At 43.2% G+C, this 17,070-nt stretch overlaps 1 non-coding gene across 1 annotated transcript; it reads right to left on the bottom strand.

Annotated features, from left to right (window-relative positions):
- Positions 1–2,265: 2,265 nt before the first annotated feature.
- LOC136165642 (U6 spliceosomal RNA) lies at positions 2,266–2,372 on the bottom strand. The gene has a single exon (XR_010662647.1). It is a non-coding gene; the product is annotated as a U6 spliceosomal RNA (small nuclear RNA).
- Positions 2,373–17,070: the final 14,698 nt, after the last annotated feature.

Here is a 17,070-nt window from a genome sequence, read left to right as displayed (position 1 = left end):
TCTCCACAGAGGAGTCTATTATGAAAATTAGCATTCTACTGGTAAGGTGTATCTATCTATTTATCTATCTATGTATCTATCTATCTATGTATCTATCTACTTTAAAAGATAGAACATGGAGGAGAGGGGCTGATAACAAAGGGCAAGCATGAGAAAATTTGAAAGATGATAGACTGGCTGCATCTTGATTGTGGCCGTAGTTACACAACTGTGTGCATCTGCCAAAACTCAGAGAATGTGCTGAATTTTACAGGGTGTGATTTTTTAAAGCAAATAAAAGGAAAGATTTGATTACATTTGGACATTATTTCCAGACTCATAAGGCAGAAGGAATTTCATATTATGACCAAAAAAAATGTATGTTACACACATACGCAGAACTTAAGACCCTAGAATTAGATTTTCTGTCCATTTCCAAATATGAGGCTCACTTGAATACAAGGCATGCAGGCATTTTTTCCCAATGAGGAGATCAAAAAATTGTTTCAGGCTTACTTCAATAAGTCAACTATTAGAGCAAATTACATTGCCAAATGATTACAACATTTAGTTTATTAAATTAGTTATAAGCAAATATTTAAAATCACATGTTATATACAATAACATTGATTTAGAGATATTGCTTTCTTCACTTACACATTTTATGAAACAGCTTTCTTGGAGCTCTTCACATACATTGCTGACAACAGAATGTCTGCTGTCAACAAAGCCAGTTTTTGAGCCACATAACACTAAACATGGTTCTTCAAAACACATCATCTTTACTCCCATAATATTGTTTAAAATATAGCATTTTATAAATATACATGATGTTGTCACTGATTTGATTTTTGTTAGCCTTGTAGCTAAATTTCTGATTTCCTTAAAGCAAGGCTTCTCAGCTGTGGCACGACTGACATTTGGGCTGGATAATTCTTAATTGTGGGGGCTTGTCCTGCTCATTCCAGGATATTTAGCTGCATCCTTGGCCCCTATCCCTAGGGGGCAACAGCACACACAGCTCCTATCAGTCATGACAATCAAAAGCGGGTCCAGAAGTCTGCTCAAAATTACGTGGCAGCCTGGATGGGAGGGGAGTTTGGGTGAGAATGGACACTGTACATGTATGGCTGAATTCTTTCACTGCTCACCTGCAACTGGTCACAGCATTGTTAATTGTCTATACCCCAATACAAAATAAAAAGTTTTTTTAAAAAAAGAGTCTCTAAAAATTTCCAAATATGTACCACAGCTTCCTTATCCATTCATCTGCTGATGGGCATCTGGGTTGCTTCCATGTCCTGGCTATTATAAACAGTGCTGCAATGAACATTGGGGTGTACGTGTCTCTTTCAGATCTGGATTCCTCAGTGTGTATGCCTAGAAGTGGTATTGCTGGGTCAATGAGATGGATGAAACTGGAGCCCATTATACAGAGTGAAGTAAGTCAGAAAGATAAAGAACATTACAGTATACTAACACATATATACGGAATTTAGATAGATGGTGGCGATAACCCTATATGCAAAACAGAAAAAGAGACACAGAAGTACAGAACAGACTTTTGAACTCTGGGGGAGAACGTGAGGGTGGGATGTTTTGAAAGAACAGCATGTATATTATCTATGGTGAAACGGACCACCAGCCCAGGTGGGATACATGAGTCAGGTGCTCGGGCCTGGTGCACTGGGAGGACCCTGAGGAGTCGGGTGGGGAGGGAGGTAGGAGGGGGGATCGGGATGGGGAATACGTGTAACTATATGGCTGATTCATGTCAATGTATGACAAAACCCACTGAAATGTTGTAAAGTGATTGGCCTCCAACTAATAAAATAATATTTAAAAAAAAAAAAAAAAATTTCCAAATATTTCCTGGGAGGCAAAATCACCCCCAGATAAGAACCACTGCCAGAGTAACCTCTTCCTGTAGTGTTGGATTACATTATTTTTTTTTAATTTTTTTTCATTTATTTTTATTAGTTGAAGGCTAATTACTTTACAATATTGTAGTGGGTTTTGTCATACATTGACATGAATCAGCCATAGAGTTACACGTATTCCCCATCCCGATCCCCCCTCCCACCTCCCTCTCTACCCGATCCCTCTGGGTCCTCCCAGTGCACCAGGCTCGAGCACTTGTCTCATGCATCCAACCTGGGCTCGTGATCTGTTTCACCATAGATAATATACATGTTTCGATGCTGTTCTCATGAAACATCCCACCCTCGCCTTCTCCCACAGAGTCCAAAAGTCTGTTCTGTACATCTGTGTCTCTTTTTCTGTTTTAAAAATGTGGAACGCTTCACGAATTTGCGTGTCATCCTTATGCAGGGGCCAAGCTAATCTTCTCTGTATCGTTCCAATTTTAGTATATGTGCTGCCGAAGCAAGTACTACATTATTTTTAAATTATTTTTTATAACAACCTCAGTGTTTTGAATTGCAAGGTCAAATACCCAGAAACCATTACTAAATTTTTCAGAAATTTCTTTCCTTCCTCTTTCACCGATTCTATTATTTAAATCATAAATCTTTGATGCTATTCAAAGTAGCATCAACTAAAGTATTTAAATTGTCTCCAAGCTTATTTGTCTTCAAATATAAAATAATTTTTGCTTCTTTGAGGATTATACTGGGGGAAACCTCATCTGAGATGCAGGCACATAGGATAACCCAGCCTAATCTCATCTACAATATTCTCACAAGTGATCATCCAGTCTTTGCTGGAATACTTTAAGTGAAAGAAGTTTTAGTACATCACCAATTCTAATGGAACAGTTCCTCCTTATAATGAGCTCAGATCTCCCTGCTCTGAACTCCTGGATATCAGACCAAATTCTGGACCAAGGCTGCCCCTTTGCAATATGGCATCATTTCCAATACGTCAAGACAACAAATGCAGCCTCACTTTAGTCATTTCAGGGTGTAGAGTACCAGGCTCTTTTGGCTCATGAGATATGTTCTCTCAGTATGATATTATCCTAGGCTTTGTCAATGGCTTAGAATGAACCTGGTGTGAGTCTGATCAAGACAGAAAGAAGGGGGCTTTGGTCATCTATGCTCTGGACACTTTAAGGCCAGAACTGTCAGCTTTCAGATAAAAGGGTCATGCCATTTTATAATGTGTAGCTTAAGAACTATAAAAAGTCACATAAACTGCACACAAATAACTATTTCATCTTCCATTAAGTAAACCAAAGAACACTAGTAAATGCTCTTTTGAACCCAATTTTTCCCAATAAAGAGAGATCTTTTAGTAAAATTAAAGGGTCACAGGAGAAAATGACCAGGTACTGTCTAGAGAGCTCCATCCTTCTATAAACAGAAGGAGAAAGAAAAAGAGAGCAAGAGACTAAAAAACAGAAAAATAACAGTCTCTTGTTAATATTTTTTGTATAGTCAGTCTTATTTAGGCTTTATTGAGTGGTTCACTGTGACCCTCAGATTCTTTACTTGTGTGACTGCACAAAACCACTCCTGTTCCACCAGTTTCAGCAGAAAAATTGCACTGCTGTGGGAATCAGATGCAATCATCCTCTGTGTCCTTTAACTACGGAGCTTGAAAAATAAATAAATAAAGCTGAATTTCTGCTAAACCTTAGAGGAATAACTATCCAGACCTGTTTCTCCTAATGCTTTATCCCAGACAGTGCAGAGTTATATGATTGAGATTCAAAGCCACCCACTAAGAGGATCAGTAACCCAGAAGAGTAGGTACAGAAAAAGTATATCTTATAATGATGTGCCACTAAACTGAAAGAAGTCTGATGACTCAACTTTTCTCTCTGGCCTTCCAATTCTCATTCCTCCAAGAGTCAAGCCACCCAATAAATGCAGACTGACTCACAGCCCTTGATAAGGATGCTTCGAAAACATCATTGCTAGTCTTAGCCATGTGCATGCATATTCAGTTGCTTCAGTCAAGTCCAACTCTGTATGACTCCATGGACTGTAGTCTGCCAGGCACCTCTGTCCCTGGGATTCTCCAAGTAAAAATACTGGAGTGGGTTGCCGTGCCCTTCTTCGAGGGATCTTCCCAACCCAGAGATCGAACCGGCATCTCCTATGTCTCCTGCATTGACAGATGTGTTCTTTACCACTAGCGCCACCTGGGAAGCCAGTCTTAGCCACACCGCGATGTAAACCAAAAGGGTCTTTGAGGACCTCTCCTTCCAACCCCTGATATCTTTTCGGGAAAGTAGCCAATGCCCTCCAGTTACTTCCCCTGTGGGATGTGATGAAAATGGGCCTTTGGAAACAACCCCTGGCTTTGAATTATTGCCAACCCCTTTTCCTCTTGAAGACTTACCTGGTACATTGTTCAGCTCCCCACAAGCCCAGCTAAACACTTGGATGGAAGTCATTTTAATACTGGTCAACAGCAGAAGTTTCCTGCTTAACAGGCAGCTCCATTATAGATGGGTGCTTTAACTCAAAGGAATGACTAATAGGGGCAGTTCAAATCAGAAGGCAGTCCTAGGAAGCAGACGATCTGGACCGTGCCTTCTGCTTTTCCCTGAGTAGGCGACGCTCTGCTCTTCACTGGGAAGCTGAGGGTGAGGACTGTTTGTTTGCTTTGGGTTGTGGATTTCTTTTAACAACCCATGAGCCCTTTAGTTTAGGATCTTATTACCTCAGTTATTTCTTCAAGTGTTCAAATTATCGACCACTTCATCTGAACCGGTAGATAAGCCTAATTCTCACATGTGCAGCGGCAGGAAAAGGGCAGAGGCTAAGAACCACCTAATCTGACCATCGGAGTTTTAATTTCCTCCACTGGGGAGCAGAGGAGGCGATGAAGCTATGAGCAAGACACATGCAGCCTGTAAACAGCCATCCTTCCTGCTCCTGAGCAGAGATCCAATACCAATTTAGTCTTATCTGTCTAGAAAATCATTATTTGAAGACCTGAAAAGGTTAAGAGAGTTCCAGTTTTCACTCCTTGTACTTTCATCTGTAGCACAAAGAGAGGAGGGAATCTGACAAGCATGGAGCTAATTTGCTTTCCTCAAGCACCCAAAGGGAAAAAATATTCAGATTGTCTTTACCAGGATCAAACAGAAGTCAGAATTCATGGCAGATTCTGTCCCTCTCTGTTCCAGGAAACCAGCAGCCTTCAAGATAAAATAAATGTGATAAGTCCTGGGTGGAGAATAATACAATATGTGAAAAAGCCAGATGGACTTGTTCCTTAATTATTCTAAGAGCAATTCTTAAAGCACCTACTGTGTGCCAAGCATGACAAGTCATGGCCCTCAAGGAGCTCACAGCCTAAGGAGATTCGATAAGTGATCAAAGCTGAGTTTTAAAGTAGGCATAATGAGGCCAATAAAACTGCAGTGGGGATGGAGAGGGTGTGCAAAGGGGGTTGTATGGGTAAAAGCACTGAATTCTGAAGCAGCAGGGCATTCAGCTGGTGCAGGAGGAAGAGCAGCCTGCAGCTGGGAGATCCAAGGAGAAAACATACTATGTAAACTGTGGCTAAAGACCTCCAACATTGGCAGGGCATTCAGAAGTGGCCTCTGACCACCTAAAGCTCAGAGTCCAATTTTAAAAGCTAACGCATTTGTAACAATTAGAATTAGTTAAGGGATCCTTGCATGATGCAGACCCTAACTCCTATAGTAGTAGAGCTCAAGGCAGGTCAGAAAAATCAGAGAAGAAAATCAGGAGTAAAAACCCTATTCCTTGAAGATTAAACGTGAAAAAAAAGGGAAAGGGCATGCACGACAGAGGAGCCAGGCTGAAGCAAGACACATTGGTGGAAATAACAGAGACAGTTGACAAAGACCTGTCTCATGTTCACACTGCTATATTTTAAATGGATAACAAACAAAGACCTACTGTATAGCCCACAGAACTCTTAAACATTATGTGGCAGCCTGGATAAGAGGTGAGTTTGGGGGAGAATGGATAATGTATATGTATAGTTGAGTCCCTTCGCTGTTCACTTGAAATTCTCCCAACATTGTTAACTGGCTATACCCCAATACAAAATAAAAAGTTTAAAAAGAAAGAAAAGAAAAGCAAAGACCCATCAGGATGCAGACAAAGGCTTGTGTTAGGAAATATCAGGCATTCATATTACGGGGCCTAAAATTAATAACCACAAGCGGAATTAGAGTGCTGTATATCCAGCTGGATGGCAGAGAGTTGTGAAATCTGCTTCTACTACTACTTTTTTCTCTGTCTGACCCAGAGATATTCCATTCTTCCCCCCTCTGTTCTCCCAGGTAAACAAGCACTTTGGTGATGGAGAATATCCTCCATGCCTTATCTCAGAAAGAGGCCCCCTTTCAGATGCTGGTTATGACCTTTAAGATAAAAGGTACAGATGGGAGGGAAAATGAAGTCCTCTACCCCAGGTGGCTCTGTGGTAAAGAATTTGCCTACTGATGCAGGAGATGCAGGCATGTTGGTTCAGTCCCTGGGTTGGGAATATCCACTGGAGAAGGAAATGGCAACCTGCTCCAGTATCCTTGCCTGGAAAAGCCCATGGACAGAAGAGACTGTTGGGCTACAGTCCATGGAGTCGCAAAGGGTTTGACACGACTGAGCACAACCACTTATGACCCCTTGCTGCTGCTGCTGCTAAGTCGCCTCAGTCGTGTCTGACTCTGTGCGACCCCATAGACGGCAGCCCACCAGGCTCCCCCGTCCCTGGGATTCTCCAGGCAAGAACACTGGAGTGGGTTGCCATTGCCTTCTCCAATGCATGAAAGTGAAAAGTGAAAGTGAAGTCACGCAGTCGTGTCCAACTCTTTGCAACCCCATGGACTGCAGCCCACCAGGCTCCTCCATCCATGGGATTTTCCAGGCAAGAGTACTGGAGTGGGGTGCCATTGCCTTCTCTGTATGACCCCTTACTGCCTTCTATTTTAAGACAAGCAGAGGCCCAAACAGAAACACTAACTAGAGCTTACTCCATCCTTGATAGACAGAGGTACTGATTAAGGCCCCAAAAGGGCGTGTGGGCACAACAGATTGAAAAGAAGGAGAACTGGGGGATTTAAGTCTAAATTTTGGGGGAGAACATAATTTGACAGCAAGAGGAAACAGAGATGGGGTGGTGAGATAATAAAATGAGAACTCACTAGCACATGTAAAATAGACAGATAGCTGGTGGGAAGTTGCTATATAACACAGGGACCCCAGCCTGGTGCTCTGTGATGACCTAGAGGAGTGCAATGGGAGGAGGGGAGGGAGGGGATATATGTATAATTATGGCTGATTCGCATTGTTGTACAACAGAAAACAATGCAACATTGTAAAGCGATTTTCTTCCAGTTAAAAAAATACATCTTTAATAATTTATTAAATAAATTTAAAAAATAGAACTAAATTTAAGAAAAGATGAGAGCTAGAAAAATGATGTGGACTGGGTTAAACTTTTATTTATTTTTTTTTTTTTTTTCTGTTTCTTGCGATGCTTTAGCATCTTAAACGGAATACGTCGCTGAACAGGAAGAGACTGCCCCCATCAGACGAGCCAATTCCTAGAGATAACTAAGGTTTCTGACAGGAACATGTCTTTCATGCGCGATCTACCCAGTCCAGAGCCCACGCTCTCAACCACCTCTTCTTGGTGCACCCTAGGGCTGATCACCCAGGGCTGCGTACAGGCAGCTGGGGACAGCCCCTACGCCCCAAGGTCCGCCAGAATGATTCTTGCCAATCCTAAAATCCTCCCCCATCCTGCCCTTCCTTTCCCCAGGAGCTAGGCCTTCCCCTCGCTCCTGCCTCCGCCTCCAGAGCAAACCTGGGGCTGCCCTATGTGGGCCCGCATGGCACACGTGCCGCCTTTTCTCAGGAAACATGAATAATGAAAATTCTTCTTCCAACAGCATTGGCTTTTCCGGGTCTCCACTCAGTCGCCTTTATCAATTAAGACGAGCACAGATCCTGGGATCAGGTAACATTTTATCTTGAAATAGCAATTTACTTCCAGATAGCCTCTCTGCTACAAGATTACAGAAGTGTCTTTGATCTGCATAGTCCAACCAAAATGACAGGGCAGGCTAGCTATTTTCTGAGATCAACAATGTATTCATAACCAGTACACTGATTTTTTAAATGAAACATTAATAAGACATCTAAAAATGGAATGTAAATGAGCAGCATGCTCACATTATACTTATGTCTATATACGGGCGCGCTCAGTTGATTCAGTCGTGTCTGACTCTTTTGGACCCTGTGGGCTGTAGCCCGCCAGGCTCCTCTGTCCATCTGGTTCTCCAGGCAAGAATACTGGAGCGGGGTACTATGCACTCTTTCTGGAGATCATCCTGACCCAGGGATCGAACCCATGTCTCCTGCATTGCAGGCAGATTCTTTACCACTGAGCCACAAGGGAAGCCCACATATATATACATATTTATACATACATATATATCATGTTCATACACACGTACACATGCACACATGTGTGCACACACACACACACACACATATGTATAGTCACAGTCACATTTTTCATTACTTAAAGCAAGTTCAAAAGATCCAAAAGGGTAACAGGCAGGCAGAAAAGTAATTTTATGCCATTCGTTAACACAATAAAAAAAACTTTTGTGGGAAAACTTCAGTTTCAAAAAAATCAAATGTAATAAAGGGTAAAGGCAGGAAAAATGTCCACTGTCAGAAATATAAAGAGACATAAGCACAATTAACACAATTCTGAAAACAAGTACACACTTTCAAACAGTTACGAAACGGGTAGGATTACAAGCACATATAGAAGCTGCTGCCTTAGAAAGGATGGAGGAGGACTCAATTTCCTTTGATGGAAGAATAAAGGCAGAGAGAAAGTGGCATTGTTTTTCCTTCCTTCCTTAGAAACAGACGCCCTGACATTTTAGCTGGACAACCTAGAGAAGATCGCATTCTTCAGACTCAGTAAAACCAGGGGACTAGCTCTTAAGTGAACTGTACCTTAATGCATTGCATGAGACTTCCAGGTGTGTTCCTGAAGAGAAGGCTATGCCTGTTTTCTTTCTTTCCCTCATTCTCTTTCCTGGACTGTGAACATAATCGTTGGATCTCAAGCAGCCACTGTGGACCATGGGGATGGAAACCACACCTAAGGTACAAGAGAGCACTAAGCTAGGATGTTTCTGGATTCCTGTGTCTGATGAACGCAGGGCCCCGATCTCCCACTCCCTAACTATAAGAGAAAACAGATATTACACTCTTTGGGCCATTGCCATTTTAGAGGATGTTTCTTAATAAACATGAGAGGAAGGAAGTTAATTATTTGAGAGGGCTCACCTTGAAATACTTGTCTTCTCAGCAAAGTAAAAGGTAAGATTATAAAGCTGAGAGTAAAAACTGAGTAACAGATGACCACAGAGCAGGATAAAGGGGAATATAACCTAGAACACACAGAATAGAACCTCTAAAAGGAGCCTCCTGCTGAATCAAAGCCCCAGCTAAGAAAGGCGGGTATGAGTACTTAGTCGTATCCCAGTTTCCCACCATAAAACTCTGCTGCTGTTGTTTTGTCCCTAAGTTGTATCCGACTCCTTGTGACCCCATGAACTGCAGCATGCCAGGCTCCTCTGTCCTTCACTGTCTCCCAGGCTTTGCTCAAATTCAGGTCCATTGAGTCGGTGATGCTATCTAAGCCATCTCATCCTCTGATTCTCCCTTCTTCTTTTGCCTTCAGTCTTTCCCAGCATCAGGGTCTTTTCCAATGAGTTGGCTCCTCACTTCAGGTGACCAAAGTATAGGAGATTCAGCTTCAGCAACAGTGCTTTCAATGAATATTCAGGGTTGACTTCCTTTAGGATTAACTGATTTGATCTCCTTGCAGTCTGATGGATTCTCAAGAGTCTTCACCTGTAATAATACTGGAAGTAGAATACAGACATTGAGGAGCTGTGTGTGGTTAGGGATGTTCAAAGCAGGCAATATGAAATAGGGACTAAGAAACTCTTGGGTGCCTATAAAAGCATAGACAAAAGGCTAAGAAAATGCAAAGAAAAATAGGCAGGGGGGTGGGTGGGGCGGACAGGGAAAAGTTAAGGTTCAGAGTCATGATGAGAGTAAAATCTGATTTAGAAGAAAGAGGAAAATTGGGTACCAGTAGAATTTGGCAGAATTTGTGGACACAGTTTTTAAAGATTTTTACACTTTTAAAGCACCGTACCAACATCTACCTATACTGTGAGCTTTAATATTTTACTTCTTACTAATCCTTCCTGCCATAGATCATGCTATAAATGCACCTTCCACACTGAGAGGCAAGAGGCACAATTCCACTGCAGCAGGTGACCTAGAGTCACCAGCAAAGACTCCACAAAGAGACAGGAAATCCAAGAGATGCAAGAAGGGAAAAAAAGTCAATTCACAGCCATGTTCTCTTACTGCTTAAAATAAATTATAATGAAAGGTGTATTTCATTTCTGCCCCTCCTCTTTTTTGAAAAAAAGAAAATGATAAGTGTTATAGTAAAAACTTATATAGTAAGTACTTTATATAGTAAACACTTTATATAGTAAAAAGCTATAGAAAAACCAAACATGTTGAAATAATTCTGCTAAGAATTTCAGACAACTTTTGACTTGGAGCCAGCATAGCACAATGAACTTTAAAGGTCCAAGGTGATTTTTGTTTGTTTGTGTGATTGTTTGTTATGGAAGGGATAAGGGAACAAAAGAGTTGTACTCCAGAAGAAAAACACAACATTTTGAAAATAAAATGTCAGAGCTGTGAGTGGAATGAAGAGATTTAGATTTATTGATAAAGACCAAAGTTTAAAACATTTCCAAACAGGAACATATTTGGTATTTGTTTTTAAATCTCACATTATTTGCAGTTACAGCTGAAATGTTGATAACGTTCCCAAGCACGAAGAAATTGATTCTCACACATTTGCTTACAGATTCTCGTAGTTTATGAGTTTCTGGTAAATACAATGTCTGTCTTTTCTCCAACTTTTACAATTTCATTTGCCAGTCTAAGAGAAAGATAATCACAGGCCTCATTCTTTCCTTGTGACAGATGCATAAAACAGAAGTCACACAAACATAATGATGCAATCTATACATACATTCCAGAGTCTGTGTCCCTGCCATATGTTCATGTAGCGCCTGGTGTCGTACATAAATAGTTCTGATCACAGTTACTTGGAATCCCAATTTTCTTGCAGTATTATCACAACATGAGTGACCTTGAAAAGTCATTCCCTCCCCATTCTTCTGCCTGTGTGCTAAGTCGCTTCAGTCAGGTTTGATTCTGTGCGACACTTCGGACTGTAGCCTGCCAGGTCCTCTGCACATGGGAGTCTCCCGGCGAGCATACTGGAACGGGTTGCCATGGCTTCCTCTGCGGAATCTTTCCGACCCAGAGATGGGACCCAAGTGTCTCACGTCTCCCGCACTGGCAGGTAAGGTCTTTACTACTAGCGCCATCTGGGAAGCCCCATCCGCCTATGCCCCCACATAAGACCTAATTAAAATCCTCAAAAGAAGGAAAGCCTCCAACCTCTTAGTGAACCACTTACAAACAATTTACACAGCACGATTATTTTTTTCTCAGAGTTTTATACTCTTATTCCTTTGTTCTTTTCTTGTCCAACCTCATTCCTAATTATTGCACTTTTTTAAAATTTTTTTTTGTATTGAAGTATAGTTGACTAACAATGTTGTGTTAGTTTCAGGGGTATGGCAAATGGCAGATGACTCGGTTACACATGTCTATGTATCCATTCCCTTTCAAATTCTTTTCCCATTCAGGTGATTACAGAATATTGAGCAAAGTTCCCTGTACCATACAGTAGGTCCTCGTTGGTTATCTGTTTTAAACACGGCAGTATGTACACGTCAATGTCAAACTTCCAAACTCACTTTTTGTACCTTGGAAACTGTTACCAGGAATGCTGGCATTTAACCTTTCAGCTTCGGTAAATGATTTGTAATATAGATAGACATACCCTAATTTGTCTTGTGGGCCACTTAGACGTCTGCACATCCGATTGTGTTAAAGTAGAACCCACTTAGAGTTTGATACAATCAGTTCTGGTGCTGAAAGTGCCCCAGAGCTGGTGCACGATTCTCTGGAACCAGACTCAGAAGTCACAAGTGCCAACAGCATCTGTCATCGCAACTGCCTCCCTGATGATGGAAAGGTCATCTTACACTCCCATGGCCCCTGTCTGTAATTGTCATACAGAAATGAGGGAGGCCAGCTTTTGATTTCTCACTGACAGATGTCAAGCAATGTGTTTAAAATAGGTCAAAACTAAACAACGTCCCCAAATTAACTCTCTGTGTCTACCCTTCCTCCCTCCTCCCCCCTTCACTATGCTTTCAACAGCCAGCATCTGCCCATCTTCTTTGGGAATGTCCTTGGCTGATGAGGAGGCCAGTTCCTGGGGCTTGCATCCCACTTCTACAGGGTGACCACTAATCAAAGGTGTTCAGCTAAGGAGCAGGGAAGCCTAACTAACTCCTTGCTCCGGGCAAGACGACACTAAGATGTTACTTTCCTTTCCCTTGGAATCTCGCTGAAGACTCAGCCTTAGGCTATGGGCTGCCTCGGTCTCCTCCCCCTCCCTGTCCTGCCCCCTACCCCTCCCTGGTCCCCCTGGGGACCCCTTCTTGAGTTAAGCACTTACAACAAGGAGATCAAACCAGGCAATCCTAAGGGAAATCAGCCCTGAATACTGGGAAGGACTGAAGCTAAAGCTGAAGCTCCAATACTTCGGCCACCTGATGAGAAAAGCTAGCTCTTTGGACAAGACCCTGATGCTGGGGAAGATTGAGAGCATGAGGAGAAGGGGGCGACAGAGGATGAGATGGTTGGATGGCATCACCAACTCAGTGGACATGAGTTTGAGCAAACGCCGGGAGATAGTGGAGGACAGGGAAGCCTGGTATGCTGCAGTCCATGCGGTCATTAAAAGTCAGACACAACTGAGCAACTGAACAACAGCAACAATAAAGGAATTCTCATTTCTGTGTCTGTTCCTGGGGAACCTGACCTAAGACCTAGCCAAATACAGAAAAGCAATCGTACTAACAAAGCTCTCAAAAGGAACTCTATTAGGTAGGCACCACCAAGAATTTCCAAATTGTGAAATCTAAAAGGAGATGGTAGGAGAAATAAGTTAATATTTGTTGAATTACCAGGGATCTTCTGAAAACCTCTTATACTTTGACCATTACTGCCAGTGATGCCAATATGGTTGAAATAAGAGAGAAAAAATCATTTGATATTTGGACCAGCCAGGATGGGTAAGGTTACGCTATAATTACAAGCAAGCCCCAATGTCAGTGACTGACAGCAACAACAACAAAAAGGTGTACTTCTCCCTTGGACTACATGTGACCAACATGAATTGTCAAGAAGCTCTGCTGTTGAGGTCACGCGTGGACCCAGGATGAGAACAGTTCCATCTCGGCCTTTGTGTCCACAGTCATCACTGCAGGGGAAAGAGTACATTGTGAAACACACCCTGGCCCTCAAAGTTTCTTCCTGTAAAGTGACACGTATCATTATCTCCTTTTTGGTGGGCTAAAGCAAGTCACTTTTCCCTGACTAACAGGAAGTAATAGGGAAGTGAATTCTACTGTGGCCTGGAAGGATAAGAAGCAAAATATTTGTGAACAACTCTCATGATTGGTCATGAGATCAGTCCCCTAAGTATCAACCAACAGCACCGTGGAAAACAAGGTTTTGACTGCTTCTAAAGAGCAAAAGAGCAAGCCAGGGACTTCCCTGGTGGTCCAGTGGCTAAGACTCCATGCTTCCAATGCAAGGGGTCTGGGTTCAATCCCTGGTCAGGGAACTAGATTTCACACGCTGCAACTAAAGATCTCACATGCCTCATCGAAGACTGAAGACTCTGTCTGCTGCAACCAAGATTCGGCACAGCCAAATAAATAAACATTAAAGAGCAAGCCAGACACATGATGACTTTGAGCTACCAGAGTTCCTATGAGATTTATTCATTCAACAAACATCTCTTAATATCTTCTCTAAAGAAGGGACCATGCTTAGGCCTGAAGGCAGAAGACCATCATGGCACTGGCCACATGCTCTGGAATTAGGGGGTATGTGTCAAACCCCAGATCCGTCACTTACTAGCTGTACAAGTCCAGATAAATTACCTTTCTGACTCAGCTTCATTATGTGAAAACTGGAGACAATAATAGAAGGTATCTTATAGAACTGATGAGGCAATTAGAAACGATAATGCATGCAAATACCAATCAATGTGAGCTATTATCTTCACTGTTGTGAAAATAAATGAGACAGGGTTACCCACCCTGGAGAAGCTCACGTCTAATTACAGGCTGTGGCTTTTCAACTCATTTCAGCTCTGTTTGAAAGGTATTTAGTGATGACCTACTAGGTATGGGGCACTGGACTGGACACTGTGGCAAAAGAATGAATCTGGAGCAGTATCTACACTTGAAAAGTGGAGAGTTTGGTGGGTAAAACAGGGACAGATAATTTCAGTATTCTCTGAGTGACAAGGTGGAAGCTACAGAAATGCAAAAGAAGAGCATTTAGCTTAATCAAGGGTAAACAGGTAGCTTTTTGAAGGAGACCTCCATTTTAAATGTGCAAAATCGGTTGTCCTTTAACTCAAGGTTAGCAAAGAAAGCTATCAAGCCCTACACCCACCCACCAGCATGCCTCCCTGCCCAGTCGGTATTTGGCAGGTGTAGCTGATGGCAGAAGCGACTTCCGGCCACCTTGCTCTCATCCTCTGTGCAGATTCTCAGATGCGCTCTTCCATGGGACTGCCAGTCAAAACCCGAGAAGGATGTGCAAAGGGCAAACATCTGCCCTAATGAAATAGTAGAATCTCCTCCTAAAGTGAATTGTGAAAAACAGATGAAATGTCTGAAAACAGCCACAGCCCTCATGTCACAGGAGTTCTGTGAGCAATTCCACACATATCTATGACATTACTTTAGCCATGTTGAGAGAGAGATTTTTTTTTTTTATTTTCCATGATTCATCTGATCTCAGGAACCCAAAACCTCTGACTGCATTAAAATGAATATTGGCATCTTTCAGTTGCGTCAATTTCTTATCTCTCAACCCAGAAAGACTGACTTGAGCTTTCCCGATGACTATAGTCAGATACAATGAGAATGAGACCAACAGACCAGACACCTCTGAGAGAAATAGGCATACTGTTCCATATTTAAAAGAAAATATACATATACTATAAATGGGAAGCCAGAGAGCCCTGTTTTTATTTACAATACACTTGGAAAAGATGGTTTCTATGGCAGCAGGAAATGTCAGGGTTTTTTCAAAGGAGCTGTTGAATTTACAAAGCTTCACTCACCCCATTAGAAGTCTTTCTTCTCCTTTGATGATACGCCAGAGCTGATGAATTTGGGGTGATTTATGCTGCAATGCTTGTTCTACAATGTTCCAGAAGACACACGTGGAAGGGGCTTTCACTTTCTTCTCTAGAAGTGAGTTTCTTACCAGGGCATCTTCCTGGAGGTTTGTAGACATCCATAAAGGAAGGAACAATGGTTAATTAATTCCTTTAGACAAGAAACGGTGGGTGCTCGTGAGTGAGAGGGAGCTGCAATCTGCCACTGATGCTTTGAAAGGTTGCAGTCTGAGAATTTCCAGTCTCCTAACTGATAGACTGATCAAACAAAAACTTGCATAATTGGTAATTATTCCTGCAGTCTAAAAAAGAAAGATACATTTAATCTGTCTTTTAATTACTTAGGATTGTAACCAGTGGACTTGGTATCTATCAGAGGCTAGAACTGCTAACACTCCTTTCAATTGTGCAGGACAGGCTCCATTTCAGCAAGCAGGAGGTAGACACCAAAGATCCACTAGTTGAGAAGCAGCATCCCAGGAGGGTTACATCTTGAGTGGCATAGTTTCTGTTGTAAGAGAAAGGCAGGAGGGGATGGGAGAAGATGCAGACGGGAAAGAAAGGAAAGACCATTCCCAGAAAAATAAATGTGGCAAAAACATAGAGGAGACTGCTCCGCACAACTGTCAGTCCTTCTCTCTCCCAAGGTAGACTCACATGTCAAACATGAAACTGGACGCCTTCATTTAGATGTCTCTTCAGGAACTCAAGCTCGCCACCATATGGCAGCACTCCATAAGCAAACACCAGCTTCTTCTCCTGTGCCTACAGCTCAATAAATGGCGCCACCATCCACCTGGCCGGCAGAGCTGGTACCTGGGCGGTCATCAGGACTCAGTCCTCTACCGCCTCCTATCCCTCACAGTTCCCAGGCTCTGCACTCCCCAGCGGGTCACAGCCCGCATTCCACCTCCTGCCGTCCCGGGGCGCCCTCACTGCTCTCCGGGCCAGCCGGCCCAGGGTATTCCCCTTCCATCCACCTCCACACTGGTGCCAGAATGCTCTTTCTACCTGCAAATACCGGTGCATTTGGAGTTACACTCTTACTTAAAATCCCCAACAGAAGCCATAGCTTTTGGAATAGTTTGAAAGCTTGAACTTAGCCATCAAGCCTTGTCACCATCCAGCCCCTGCCTGATGCATCCTCGTCTCTCAGCAGCGACCTCTGCCTGTCTCTGGAGCAGTCACTGGGAGCAGGAAACGATGCTTGTACATGGCCCCGAACACGCTCTGCTGTTTCCCGGCAGCTGCCTCTGGACAAACAACGGAGGTGTCTGACCAGGCTGTTCTCCGCTGCAGGGGGCACGCGAGCCGTCCAGCATCAAGCGTGTCTACGTGACCCCCACTGAGACAGGTAAGAAGCCGAGGACGGGGGCCCTGAGACCACGACTGTGAGCCACGGCCTTACACGCCTGGCTCTGTTCCGCCCCTGCTCCTCTGGCGCCTGTCCTGTTTGGCTTTGTAACGGTGCATTGAACGGAGCCGAGGGGCCATCAGACACCCTGCTGACAGGCCAGCTGCGGGTCTAACACCGCAGAGCGGGCCTGTGCCGGGAATGCGGTCCTTTGGGGGGCATCCTTCGCAGGTGGGGGCGAGGGAAGAGCAGAAGGGTGTGCGCTGATGTCCTCGGCCGGGGTCGACTCTTTGCAACCCCATGGACTGTAGCCTGCCAGGTTCCTCTGTCCACGGAATTTTCCAGGCAAGAACACTGGAGTGGGTTGCCATTTCCTT

Source organism: Muntiacus reevesi, chromosome 3 (assembly GCF_963930625.1).
Source record: "Muntiacus reevesi chromosome 3, mMunRee1.1, whole genome shotgun sequence".
NCBI lineage: Eukaryota > Metazoa > Chordata > Mammalia > Artiodactyla > Cervidae > Muntiacus > Muntiacus reevesi.
Note: the sequence above shows the minus strand (reverse complement) of the source record. Positions and strands in the feature narration are given on the sequence as shown.